The sequence below is a fragment of the Pseudophryne corroboree genome, chromosome 11 (assembly GCF_028390025.1).
Source record: "Pseudophryne corroboree isolate aPseCor3 chromosome 11, aPseCor3.hap2, whole genome shotgun sequence".
In the NCBI taxonomy this organism is placed as follows: domain Eukaryota; kingdom Metazoa; phylum Chordata; class Amphibia; order Anura; family Myobatrachidae; genus Pseudophryne; species Pseudophryne corroboree.
The window spans coordinates 115565971-115580316 of record NC_086454.1 but is presented as its reverse complement, the minus strand read 5'-3'; the positions used below and the strand labels follow the sequence as shown (position 1 = coordinate 115580316).

General features: G+C 43.1%; 2 pseudogenes; one reads left to right on the top strand and one right to left on the bottom strand.

The window, feature by feature from the left end:
- Positions 1-1589: 1589 nt before the first annotated feature.
- LOC134971373 (5S ribosomal RNA) lies at positions 1590-1708 on the bottom strand (annotated as a pseudogene).
- Positions 1709-10794: 9086 nt separating this feature from the next.
- LOC134971372 (5S ribosomal RNA) lies at positions 10795-10913 on the top strand (annotated as a pseudogene).
- Positions 10914-14346: the final 3433 nt, after the last annotated feature.

The following is a 14346-nucleotide window of genomic DNA, read 5'->3' as shown; positions in this document are numbered from 1 at the left end:
GGCCGGGATTATTTTGTGGATAATTGCCTGCCAATGGGATGCTCCATTTCCTGCACATTTTTTGAGCATTTCAGCACTTTCCTGCACTGGTGTGTAGAGTTTTCCTGCGGGGGTCAGAGTATAGCCCACTATCTCAACAATTTTCTTTGCGTGGGCCCCGCGGGTTCTATGCGTTGCAGCAGACTGTTGTTTTCCTTGCGTGCTCTCTTCTGGCATTTCGAGGTACCGATGGTAGAAGACAAGACCAAAGGGCCGCATACGTGCCTGTTGTTTTTGGGTTTCAAAATTTATACTGTTGCAGGGGCTTGTCTATTGCCACGAGACAAGGTGGCGAAGCTTTGCGATGTGATTACGCTGTGCTCAGGTAGGATGAAGGTGACCCTTCGGCAGGCCCAATCTCCGTTGGGCCTGTTGAACGTTGACTGTCACGTTATTCCCATGGGGAGGGTATTTTGCCGCAAGCTCGAGGGTGCCACGGCTGGGGTTGCCATGCCGCATCATTTTGTCTGCCTTTCTTCTGAGATACGGAGAGACCTGTCTGTTTGGGTTTCATTTTTGGTGAATTTTTAATGGTGTTAGGATTTGGTTGGCCCCATCCATCAACAACTGCGAGCTGCAGCTTTTCACCGACGCCACGGGATCTTTGGGTTTCGGATGTTACCTGAACGGTTCTTGGTGTGTTGCTCCTTGGCCTGCAAGTTAACAGCGGAGGGTCTCACAAAGGACCTCTTGCTGCTCGAGTTGTTCCCTATATTAGTGGCTTTGGAAGTGTGGTGCGAGCAGCTTAGCGATCGCAGCATCATTTTCAGGTGCGACAACCTGGGCGTGGTGCATGCCATTAATAATCAGTGAGCTAAGTGCTGCGGGTGCTTGTGCGAGTACTGCTGCTTTGCATGTAGTGCAATGTGTTGTTTCAGGCTCGGCACATTCCTAGTATGGATAACGCAATCGCCGACGCCTTATCTAGGGGTTAATGGGATTGGTTTCGTGTCTTGGCTCCGGAGGCTGATCCGGTTGGTTTGTCCTTCCCCTCTTCTGTTTGGCAGGTTATCGTGCCAGATTAGAAGGTTTGGCTGCAAATTCACTTGCCCGGCCACTTTACAGATGTATATACACGAGAAGAGAAAGTATGACTCTTGTTTGGGCGCACTCTTTATCTAACAATCAAATATAAGTTGTTGAGTAATATGCCCAACTAGAGTGATGTAGTCTTTTATACTTGTTCTCTAGGATACATAAAAATTTATCCGGACATATATGCCATAGATCATTGTGATTGAATCCAGTAGGAGATGGCTACTTCAAATTCAAGGAATGTTCTGATCTTAATTATGCCTGAATAACTGCATATAGGAAGATAGCCACATCTTATGCTACTTCCATCTGCCAAAGATCAGTACAAACAATGTTTGTATTAATAGACCCTGATTGGGTTAGGTATATTGGTGGAAAAGTCCACACATAGAGAAACGATTCTATTTGTTGGCCAATAACTCAGACGGTCGTGAGGGATGGAGGTTCAGAGATTAGTAGGAATAAGTGTAAGTGGTGATACTGCTGTTGGTGTTGAGTCTATAGGGAAGATAATCCTCCTACTTCACTGGGTATTCCCTAGGAGTCGCCCATCTAGGTACTGACCCAGCCCGCCTCCGTTTAGCTTCCAAGATCGGACGAGATTGGGCGTGAACGCAGGGGTATGGTCGTAGGAAGGTTGAACCCTACAGCACCAATGAGAGTGCACCGAAATGGAGGGATGGAGTCCACCCAAGAGGTAATTAGGACTGGGTGAAGAGAGGAGATGGCAGCTGTTTAGGTAGGTGTGAATCTGCTGTCCACGTTAGACTGAAGAGGCGTGTCCCCTGCGGGGGCACGCTCCACAGAATCGTGGATGAGAGTTCACAGAAGGAAGCCAAGTTTGGGAAAACAGGAAAAGCGAGAAAAGCATATAAAGCATATAATCATAGTTAATAAAGTATCACAAAATCAGTTGGGAAAACAATATATATATAGCAAAATTTGTTACTAAATTGTCAGAATATGCTGCTAGGTAGTATGACCTAAGTCAATAGGGATTGTTATCTAGTCAGTTTATCATATAGGCTTGTGCCCAAAAAGAAAAAAGGCATGTGACCACAAGGGACATGATTATAATCAGCACAGCTGGGGATACCAGCAGAAATTAATTGAATAAGTGCTTACAAAGATACATAAGTATACTAATAAAGCATAAGAGTTGAAAAGATGAATGAGGGGTCAAATGTCACACAATCCAGCATCTGCTTTTGGAAATCATTATACTGCTGAAGCATTAGGATTGAGAGAATAGGGGATCAAAGATGTCACCCAATCCTAGTACAACCAGGCAAGTGCCCTGGAAATCAGAAACAGTAAAGGATAACATATCACCCAATCCAATATTAAGCAGGCATATGATGAGGAGAAATGTAATCAGCGGGTAGCTGCAAAAAGTTGGTTGAATAAATGTTTGCAAAGATACATACATATACTGCTAAGGCATTCGCAATATATGAAAAAAATTTATAATGAAAGAAATTAAAAAAATAATAAAAAGAAAGAAAGAAATGGAAAAAATGAGGGATCAAAATGTGTCATCCAATCCAGCATCTGCTTTTAGAAATACATAAGTATACTGCTAAGGCATTAGGGATCAAATGTCAGTCAATCTAACAATATCCAGGCATATGCCCTAAAGAAAATGCTGAGGCATGAAATCTGAAATAATGACAGATCAAATATCACCCAATCCATGTCAGGCAGGCATGTGCCCAGGAGGAAAACGCGTTTCACCCATTCATGGGCTTGTTCACTTCCTTTCTGAGCTGCTCTTCCAGGTATTCTGTCAGAGTATTTAAGTGCCCCTGTAAATTGCTTGTGCACCTGTGGTTAATCGTGGGGGCATGGTTGTGTTAACCTCTAGTCCAATCGGAGGCCAGCAAGCGACGCATCACAGGGGCGGACTTAAGGGAAGGGCGGAAGTTCTCCATGCTATTTCCGCCCTTTAGTTTAAGAAAATTGTGAGAGAAATGGAATGATAATCATATCCCTCATAGTTGTGTACAGCTGATTAGAGTCAGCGGGAGTTGCTGAGGTGGATGCTATGTGCTTACGTGATTGCTCTGAGCGGCGTGGTTTGATCGCGCTGTGCTGGCGGAAGCTTAGATCTGGGCTTCCGCCGCCTGTTGTTATTCCTGGTTGCTAGGATACCCGCGTCATCATACGGCATGACGTGGGTGATGTTGAGTGATTACGTGATTGCTCTGAGCGGCGTGGTTTCCTCGCGCTGTACTGGCGGAAGCTTCGGTCTAGGCTTCCGCCGCGTATTGTTATTCCTAGTTTCTAGGATACCCGCGTCATTATACGGCATGACGTGGGTATTGTTGTGCGGGCGGAGATTAATTCTAAGCTCCCGCCCTCCTAAAACTTGGTGTTAGTGGGTTGCTATGATACCCACGTATCCTGAATAAGGTCCCTCTTCCAGTAAGAGTAAATGGGTTACTAGAAGAACAACGTCTTCTAAGTATGGTGACCATTTTTGTAATTTGAATCGGGTATAAGTAAATGTAAGATACAGAAAATCCAAAAGATACAAAAAGGTGTAAAAGTACAAAAGTACACTACCCAGGATCAATTAGAGATGTGTTAAACCAAACATTGTTAGGAGAGGAAAAGTGAAAGTGAAGGAGTGTTGGGAAGTGACTAATCCCGGGATTGGTTGGATGAATGAAATTTAACAAAACAAGTGTGACTGTGATGTATATAGCTGTTTGAAAATGATAGTAGGAGAAGGGAAAATTTGATGGGTGAATATAGTGTTTTTTGAGTGCTGCCCTAATTGTGTACAAATTAGGGTTGATATACTGACCCTTGTAATGGGTAAAAGCTGTGATGAGTGGTGCAAGCTGCTAATGTGTCTGGCAGCACAGGGGTGTGTGCGGGGGAAGTTAAGAGCAAAAAGAACAAGAGCAGGATAGGGTTTGGGGTGATGTGAATAGTGTTGTCAAACGTTAGTTGGGCGGAGAATGTATTTATGGCCAGGAGGGCTTTGAGTGGGGACGATGCACGGGTGGGAGAAAAAAGTGTGTGTTGAGTATAAGACACGCGTGTGGTGAGAACTGTGCAAGGGTGATAACACTAGAATCAATAGTGTTGACAGTGGTGTGAGTGGTGATGACCGAGGAGAAGAAAAGAGAACACAGGAGAGACTTGTGTGGAAAAAAGGGGTGCATGGGTGTGGGCAGGGGATAAAAGGTTGGGATACCTGTGGGAAACAATAAATTGATACTAGGCTTGACGTGGATAAAGATTGGCTGGGTTAGGCCGCTGGTGTTCACTTAGATGGAGAGATTCTAGGTATAAGTAGGTCTCAAAAAAGGGTGTTACAGATTAAATTTATAAGAGAACACTAAAGTTAATGTTCTCATTAAGGCCATTGGGTCGGAGTCCATTCAGCCTGAAGGTACATTCGCTCTCTTTTTTCAAAAGTTCTTTGGTGATGTCTCCACTCCTAATTCCCAGATGGATTTTCTCCAGACCGAAGATCTTAAGATCCTTCTGACGACCTTTATGAAAGGTATGAAAATGTCTGGCGACTGTGGTTAGTTGCTTCATCCGGACCAGGTCCATGGCGGCATTGCGACAGGTGCCAAGATGTTCTAACGCTCTTTCCTTGAGTTTGCGAGTTGTCATTCCTATATATCTGACATTGCAATCGCACGTGATGCAGTAGATAAGTGATTGCGAATCGCAATTGAAAAATTGTTTAATCATCGTGGTTTTGCCATATCTGTCTACCACTGAATTAATTTTCACAATGTGGGGGCATACTTTACATTTGCCACAGGGGAACGTACCCGTCACTCTAGTGTCTGCTGTAGTGCTACTAGCCATAAAGTCTGTTATTTGGCTCTGTGTGGGTGTGTTTTTGATAAAGTGACTTCTAACCAGATGGTCCTTTATGTTCCTGGACCTTCGCCAGCTCATGTTAATTTTCGAATCGACGTAAGGTGATAATTCCGTGTCTGATTGCAAAATGGGCAGATGTTTCTCAATTGCCTGTTTCAGGAGTTTCCATTCAGGACAGAAGGTTCCAACGAACCTGATTTTGGTGTCATCATCCTTGGTCTTGGGCTGACGTCGGGAGATCAGAGTGTCTCTATTGGTATGAAGTGCTTCTTTTTGTGCCCGTTTAAGAGAGCGCTTGCTGTATCCCCTTTCTAGGAGCCTGCTAACCAATGCTTGACTTTTCATCTTATATACTCCCACCTCCGAGCAATTGCCCCTCAATCTCAAAAATTCCCCCTTAGGAATGTTTTCTATGGTCGGGGGGAAATGTGCGCTGGTTTGGAGGAGGATGCTGTTTGTGGATGCTTCCAATCCTCAGCACGACCACGCCATTGGTTTTTTTGGGCAGATACCTTTATCGCCCTAAATCCTTTGTGATAACAATTTCTTTGTGTCTTTTTGTCTTGTTTTCGATTTATATGCTTCAATCTGGTAACGACCTTCTATGTATTAACAATTTCATGCTCTCAAGTCAGAATAATTGACATTACTTGCGACAGGCCACTTGTACTCTGGTAAGACTGAACTACCATCATGTCCTCTTTTTCTCTTAAAAATGAGCTGTCCAAACGGAGAAACTTAGGACAATTTGAAGACCTACTCTCCGAAGCCCCCAATATTGAGACTACGTCGACAGACTGGAGAACATCTCTCTCCAAATTACAAAGAACCCTTCAGAGACGCGTCCGCCTAACCTGGGACATTACCACGTTAGATAATTACATCAAGCATAAGATCGTACCTAGGGGTCTTAGACCCAAGATTTTCCCCTCCTTTCCTCTCGCCACAGAAAACCTCAAGAGCGAATGGGAATCAGCTTTACTGAAGTGTTCTAATGACTTATTGCATATTTTGGTCAAACATGATACCTTAATGTTAGACCAGGTTGAGAAAGAAATAGAGGATTTGGGAAAAGATCTAGAGAATTGGGAGAAAGACGTATCTTTCCAGACCACCTTTGAAAAATACAAAAAGGACCTGGATACTTACGAAAAAACCATAATTGACAGGAAACGAAACAAGTTGCAGAGACACAGAAGAGATTTCTCTCAAGGAGATATTTTCTGGTGGAACTTACAGCCCCCTAGGAGTAGAGGGTGAAGACAACAAGAGGAGTATAAATTCTCTGAATTTGAGTCAACCAATAGTGAGGACTCTCCTAGTGAGACACACGATACGGCACGACTCACCCCCAACTCTAGCAGAGAAGGCTCTCCTCAACGTCATTTTTTAGAAAGAGGACAGAAACCGAGAGGAAGATACAAACCTCAAGAAAGACGAGACGAGGGGGGTAGAAGAGACACGGGACGAGACCCCCGATGGGATATGCCACGAACATCGAAGTACCCGGAACGCCAGAGACGGAAGGCACGGTAGACCCGTCCCCACTTCAACACTTAACAATAATCAACCTATCTCGTAGAATTCTTACTCCAGCACAATCTAATGTTCTCAGCAAAGGCCTCTCCTTCTCCCCCTCCAAGTCTTTCGACAGATTTTTGTGGGAAAAAGATCTAAGACTATTCGGTCGTAAACTCCTTTTAAAAATTTTTTTTGCAAAAAGGAGCCATCAAAAAGATGACGTCCCAGAACTCCTAACAACGGAGGAAGACAGGAACACGCTTAGCATCCTGGAAGAACTGTACTCCGAATCCAACACAGAATCTACAACTGACCGACGCCCAATGTGTAAAAGCAAATCCACTTTCTTCCCCTCAGATGATAATAGTCCTGAAGTGCGAGTATTCCTGAATTTGGTTGCCAGAGAATTTGACAACATCCACATGAGAAATCTTAATAGGCGACATGCATTCCCGGACAATCTGAAGAGGGAGGAAAGACAAGCACTCAAGGAACTACATACCTGGAAGGATGTGGTCAAAAAACCGTCCGATAAGGGTGGGAACATCGTCTTGTGGCCAACAGACATGTACACTATTGAGGCATTCCGCCAATTAAATCAGACAACCTGTTATAGGAAACTCTCCCACAATCCGATCCCACAATTTTTGAGAGAATACTCCCAGTTGATCAACGAAGCAGTCTCGATAGGCACAATTACTAAACAGGAGCACAAATACCTTTCAGTCACAAATCCCAGGATACCCACCTTCTACCTCCTCCCTAAGATCCACAAAAACACTCAAAGACCACCAGGCAGACCAATTATGTCTGGGAATGGAGGTTTGCTGGAACAACCCAGTCGTTTCCTGGACTTGCACCTTCGGGAGCACGTATTACAGCTGCCATCCTATCTACAAGATACATCTGACTTGCTCCGCAAGATACAAGACATAAATTTTGAGGACCACTTTCTACTAGCTACGTTGGACGTAGAGGCACTGTATACGAGTATCGACCACCAGATGGGCCTCGAGGCAGTGAAATACTTCTTGGATTCCAGCAAGGATGACGATTTCAACTCCTTATTATTTAATCTATTGAAATTTGTACTAGAAAAGAATAATTTCACCATCCAGGATCGTTTTTACTTACAAGTGAGGGGTACTGCGATGGGCGCAGCCTGCGCACCTACGTACGCCAACTTATTCTTGGGAAGGTGGGAACAAACTCACGTCTTTAATGAACAGAATGACATCTATACTGAGCATGTATTAATATGGCTCAGATATATAGATGATATTTTTATCATCTGGGATGGCACAGAGGAACTATTACTATCATTTATTCACCATCTCAACAATAACAATTTAAATATAAAACTAACACATACAATCAGTAAAGATATGGTTGCCTTTTTGGATCTACGGATCTATAAGTCTTCCGAAGGCACACTAGCCACAGAACTCTACCGAAAAGAAACTGCCACAAACAGCATCCTCCTCCAAACCAGCGCACATTTCCCCCCGACCATAGAAAACATTCCTAAGGGGGAATTTTTGAGATTGAGGCGCAATTGCTCGGAGGTGGGGGTATATAAGATGAAAAGTCAAGCATTGGTTAGCAGGCTCCTAGAAAGGGGATACAGCAAGCGCTCTCTTAAACGGGCACAAAAAGAAGCACTTCATACCAGTAGAGACACTCTGATCTCCCGACGTCAGCCCAAGACCAAGGATGATGACACCAAAATCAGGTTCGTTGGAACCTTCTGTCCTGAATGGAAACTCCTGAAACAGGCAATTGAGAAACATCTGCCCATTTTGCAATCAGACACGGAATTATCACCTTACGTCGATTCGAAAATTAACATGAGCTGGCGAAGGTCCAGGAACATAAAGGACCATCTGGTTAGAAGTCACTTTATCAAAAACACACCCACACAGAGCCAAATAACAGACTTTATGGCTAGTAGCACTACAGCAGACACTAGAGTGACGGGTACGTTCCCCTGTGGCAAATGTAAAGTATGCCCCCACATTGTGAAAATTAATTCAGTGGTAGACAGATATGGCAAAACCACGATGATTAAACAATTTTTCAATTGCGATTCGCAATCACTTATCTACTGCATCACGTGCGATTGCAATGTCAGATATATAGGAATGACAACTCGCAAACTCAAGGAAAGAGCGTTAGAACATCTTGGCACCTGTCGCAATGCCGCCATGGACCTGGTCCGGATGAAGCAACTAACCACAGTCGCCAGACATTTTCATACCTTTCATAAAGGTCGTCAGAAGGATCTTAAGATCTTCGGTCTGGAGAAAATCCATCTGGGAATTAGGGGTGGAGACATCACCAAAGAACTTTTTGAAAAAAGAAACTTTCACTTTTCCTCTCCTAACAATGTTTGGTTTAACACATCTCTAATTGATCCTGGGTAGTGTACTTTTGTACTTTTACACCTTTTTGTATCTTTTGGATTTTCTGTATCTTACATTTACTTATACCCGATTCAAATTACAAAAATGGTCACCATACTTAGAAGACGTTGTTCTTCTAGTAACCCATTTACTCTTACTGGATGAGGGACCTTATTCAGGATACGTGGGTATCATAGCAACCCACTAACACCAAGTTTTAGGAGGGCGGGAGCTTAGAATTAATCTCCGCCCGCACAACAATACCCACGTCATGCCGTATAATGACGCGGGTATCCTAGCAACTAGGAATAACAATACGCGGCGGAAGCCTAGACCGAAGCTTCTGCCAGTACAGCGCGAGGAAACCACGCCGCTCAGAGCAATCACGTAATCACTCAACATCACCCACGTCATGCCGTATGATGACGCGGGTATCCTAGCAACCAGGAATAACAACAGGCGGCGGAAGCCCAGATCTAAGCTTCCGCCAGCACAGCGCGATCAAACCACGCCGCTCAGAGCTATCACGTAAGCACATAGCATCCACCTCAGCAACTCCCGCTGACTCTAATCAGCTGTACACAACTATGAGGGATATGATTATCATTCCATTTCTCTCACTATTTTCTTAAACTATAGGGCGGAAATAGCATGGAGAACTTCCGCCCTTCCCTTAAGTCCGTCCCTATGATGCGTCGCTTGCTGGCCTCCGATTGGACTAGAGGTTAACACAACCATGCCCCCACGATTAACCACAGGTGCACAAGCAATTTACAGGGGCACTTAAATACTCTGACAGAATACCTGGAAGAGCAGCTCAGAAAGGAAGTGAACAAGCCCATGAATGGGTGAAACGCGTTTTCCTCCTGGGCACATGCCTGCCTGACATGGATTGGGTGATATTTGATCTGTCATTATTTCAGATTTCATGCCTCAGCATTTTCTTTAGGGCATATGCCTGGATATTGTTAGATTGACTGACATTTGATCCCTAATGCCTTAGCAGTATACTTATGTATTTCTAAAAGCAGATGCTGGATTGGATGACACATTTTGATCCCTCATTTTTTCCATTTCTTTCTTTCTTTTTATTATTTTTTTCATTTCTTTCATTATAAATTTTTTTCATATATTGCGAATGCCTTAGCAGTATATGTATGTATCTTTGCAAACATTTATTCAACCAACTTTTTGCAGCTACCCGCTGATTACATTTCTCCTCAGCATATGCCTGCTTAATATTGGATTGGGTGATATGTTATCCTTTACTGTTTCTGATTTCCAGGGCACTTGCCTGGTTGTACTAGGATTTGGTGACATCTTTGATCCCCTATTCTCTCAATCCTAATGCTTCAGCAGTATAATGATTTCCAAAAGCAGATGCTGGATTGTGTGACATTTGACCCCTCATTCATCTTTTCAACTCTTATGCTTTATTAGTATACTTATGTATCTTTGTTAGCACTTATTCAATTAATTTCTGCTGGTATCCCCAGCTGTGCTGATTATAATCATGTCCCTTGTGGTCACATGCCTTTTTTCTTTTTGGGCACAAGCCTATATGATAAATTGACTAGATAACAATCCCTATTGACTTAGGTCATACTACCTAGCAGCATATTCTGACAATTTAGTAACAAATTTTGCTATATATATATTGTTTTCCCAACTGATTTTGTGATACTTTATTAACTATGATTATATGCTTTATATGCTTTTCTCGCTTTTCCTGTTTTCCCAAACTTGGCTTCCTTCTGTGAACTCTCATCCACGATTCTGTGGAGCGTGCCCCCGCAGGGGACACGCCTCTTCAGTCTAACGTGGACAGCAGATTCACACCTACCTAAACAGCTGCCATCTCCTCTCTTCACCCAGTCCTAATCACCTCTTGGGTGGACTCCATCCCTCCATTTCGGTGCACTCTCATTGGTGCTGTAGGGTTCAACCTTCCTACGACCATACCCCTGCGTTCACGCCCAATCTCGTCCGATCTTGGAAGCTAAACGGAGGCGGGCTGGGTCAGTACCTAGATGGGCGACTCCTAGGGAATACCCAGTGAAGTAGGAGGATTATCTTCCCTATAGACTCAACACCAACAGCAGTATCACCACTTACACTTATTCCTACTAATCTCTGAACCTCCATCCCTCACGACCGTCTGAGTTATTGGCCAACAAATAGAATCGTTTCTCTAAGTGTGGACTTTTCCACCAATATACCTAACCCAATCAGGGTCTATTAATACAAACATTGTTTGTACTGATCTTTGGCAGACGGAAGTAGCATAAGATGTGGCTATCTTCCTATATGCAGTTATTCAGGCATAATTAAGATAAGAACATTTCTTGAATTTGAAGTAGCCATCTCCTACTGGATTCAATCACAATGATCTATGGCATATATGTCCGGATAAATTTTTATGTATCCTAGAGAACAAGTATAAAAGACTACCTCACTCTAGTTGGGCATATTACTCAACAACTTATATTTGATTGTTAGATAAAGAGTGCGCCCAAACAAGAGTCATACTTTCTCTTCTCGTGTATATACATCTGTGTTTTTTTTACTCTGGGCGCACCGCCATATGGACAAATGGGAATTTCCATACATATCGTCCACTTCTGGCTAACTTTGGACTATTCATGTAGTTAGAATCTAGGTCGGTGCAGGATCAAAAACCCCCTTTTTTCCTATGTAATACACTTTACAGATGTACCAATGGGCCTGTATGGATTGGGAAGAGTTTTCCCGTGACCAAGGGTCGAGGTGAGATCGGTTGTTCGCTTTTGCTGTCATTTGTTTGGAAACTCTTTGTGGAAGGTCGGTCGAGAGCAACGGTTTCTCGTTACCTTGCAGGGATTTCCTTTTTCTCCAAATTGCGAGGTATTCCTGACTACATGAAGGGTTTCCTTTTAACTAACTTAATGTTTCTTGCTTGTTTTTTGCCTGTTTTCGTCTGTGGTGTGTCACGTCTTGTTAGTCTGCCCCTGTCCTCCCTACTCAGGGATTAGCTACTCACCACTGTTGGCAGTGGGGGTCTGGAGTTCTTTAACAATTTTTTACCTGTACTGATGGACTGAATCTGGCCTACTCATTTTTAATTCGGCTAATTGGCTTTTCAATTATAAGTTCCTCAGCAGGCTTTTAAGTTTCACCTCCAGCCGAGTTCACTTTTTTTTTTACCTGTTTAGGAGGAATGGGGAGCATTTGGCTGAGGAAGGCTTGTCTATCTTTGTTGAGGATCTGTTTTTGGTGGTTGCTGGTTTGGTTTAGGGGTATGGTGGCAGTGCGTGGTTTCTGTTGTCAGAACCTTGCTTGTTGGCGGGAAAAAAATGATTATTACCTGTTGTTGGTTGAGTTTGCTAATTAGTTTGGGTGTGCTCACCTTCGATGACTGTTATAATATCTGCTGGATCACCTTAACGGGGGCAGCCTCACCACCCAGTTGGGTGGGTAGTCAAGTGGAGGTTGAGTGGATACCTTTATTTAGTGTTTTAGTGTTGTGACTTGGCTGGGTTTGCATAGAGCTTTTAGTGTGGATTGTTACTACCGTTCTTTCTGGCCACCATACTCTTAACTTCTTTACTTTAATTTTAGATTTATTAGTTTACTACTTATAAATACATACAGTAGCGATCAAGTTTTTCTGCCAAATTCAAGTCTCTGAGTCTTTATTTTAGATGTTAAGTTTAATTGTTTGTCACTGAATGAGTTTAACTGGACGGCCCTCAGCCGTTAAGGGGTTTAAAATAATGAGTGGTTTGACTTTGCTGAAAACTTACCCTAACATTAGTGTTTCGAGTGGAAATGAGTTCAGGCTTGGGTCATTTTTGGGGTTCTAAGTCTAACTGAATCCTGGTTCTGGTCATCCTGCCAAGTTCTAATCTAAGATCTAAAAACTGAATCTTGTGTTTTCCTAATGGTGATAATAAATCCCTCTATCATGATTTCAGGTGCCATTTCACATTGGGAATAACTGGAAATGAATGTTATTGATGTTAATTTTATACATTTTTAAAGGGGTGTGGTATTGAAGATCAACCACACTAAGGTCGACACTGTCTAGGTCAAAAACTATTGGTCGACATTAACTAGGTTGACAGGGTCTCTAGGTTGACATGGTCTAGGTCAACAGGTCAAAAGGTCGACATGAGTTTTTTACTCTTTTTTTGGTGTCATTTTTGCCGTACAGTGACCGGGAACCCCAATTAGTGCAACGCGTCCCCTCACATTGCTCGCTTCGCTCGCCATGCTGGGGCAAGGTTTACCATTCCCTATCATAGTCCATGTGGATCGTAAAGTTTGAAAAAGTTCAAAAAAAGATAATTTTTTTGAGAAATTCATGTCGACCTTTTGACCTGTCCACCTAGAACGTGTTGGCTTAGAGACCCTGTCGACTAGAAACCATGTCGACCTAGTTACTGCCAACCAATAGTGGTCGACCTAGACACTGTCGTCCTAAGTCTTGTCGACCTAGACACCGGATACCTTTTAAAGAAATCCAGATCCCAAACCAAAACAGTTGAGGGAGGCTTTGCTAAATTCAAAATAAAAACAGGATGATGATTCAGAACCAAAAACAAATCATGGGGGTCTGCGCATACAGATGTAGCCATGCTCTGCTTTGAGGGATGCATACACATCACAGCATACTGTAGCTGGTGCAACTAAAGTGCTAGAACACATGTGTGCGTATGTACTAAAGATGAGCACCAGACACTTTTCGGGTTTTGTGTTTTGGTTTTGGATAGGATCTCCGCTCGTGTTTTGGATCTGGATTGGTTTTGCCAAAACCACCCTTTCGGGTTTTGGTTTTGGATCTGGATTTTTTTTTTAAAAACCCATAAAAACAGCTAAAATCACAGAATCAGTTTTTTTGGGGGGGATCCTACAGTATTACTAACCTCAATAGTATTCATTTCCACTCATTTCCAGTCTACTCTGAACACCTCACACCTCACAATATTGTTTTTAGGCCAAAGGTTGCACTGAGGTAGCTGGATTACTAAGCTAAGCGACACGAGTGGGCGGCACAAACACCTGGCCCGTCTAGGAGTGGCACTGCAGTAGCAGACAGGATGGCAGTTTTAAAAACTATGCCCCAAAGAGCACATCATGCAAAGACAAAAAAGAGGTGCAAGATGGAATTGTCGTCGGGCCCTCCCATCCACCCTTATGTTGTTTTAACAGGACATGCACAGTTTAATAAACCCATAATTTCAGCAACAGGTGGTCCCCCTGGAAAAAGCTCGCCAAGTTCTCCAAATTATAGCTAGCTACAAACATACCACCTCCATATTTGATGACTTTTCACATTATGAGAAGAGGCAAGAGGAACCTTTACTCCTATCCTGGTGTGGAACAGAAAGGACTTTATCCAAGCAAATCTATAATTACCACATTACTGGACAAACTGAAAAACTAGGGACCAAAGCCTTCAAATTTGGAGAAGGGGCTCCATGTTCAGGGATTACGATAATCTAAGATTTAATGCTGGGAT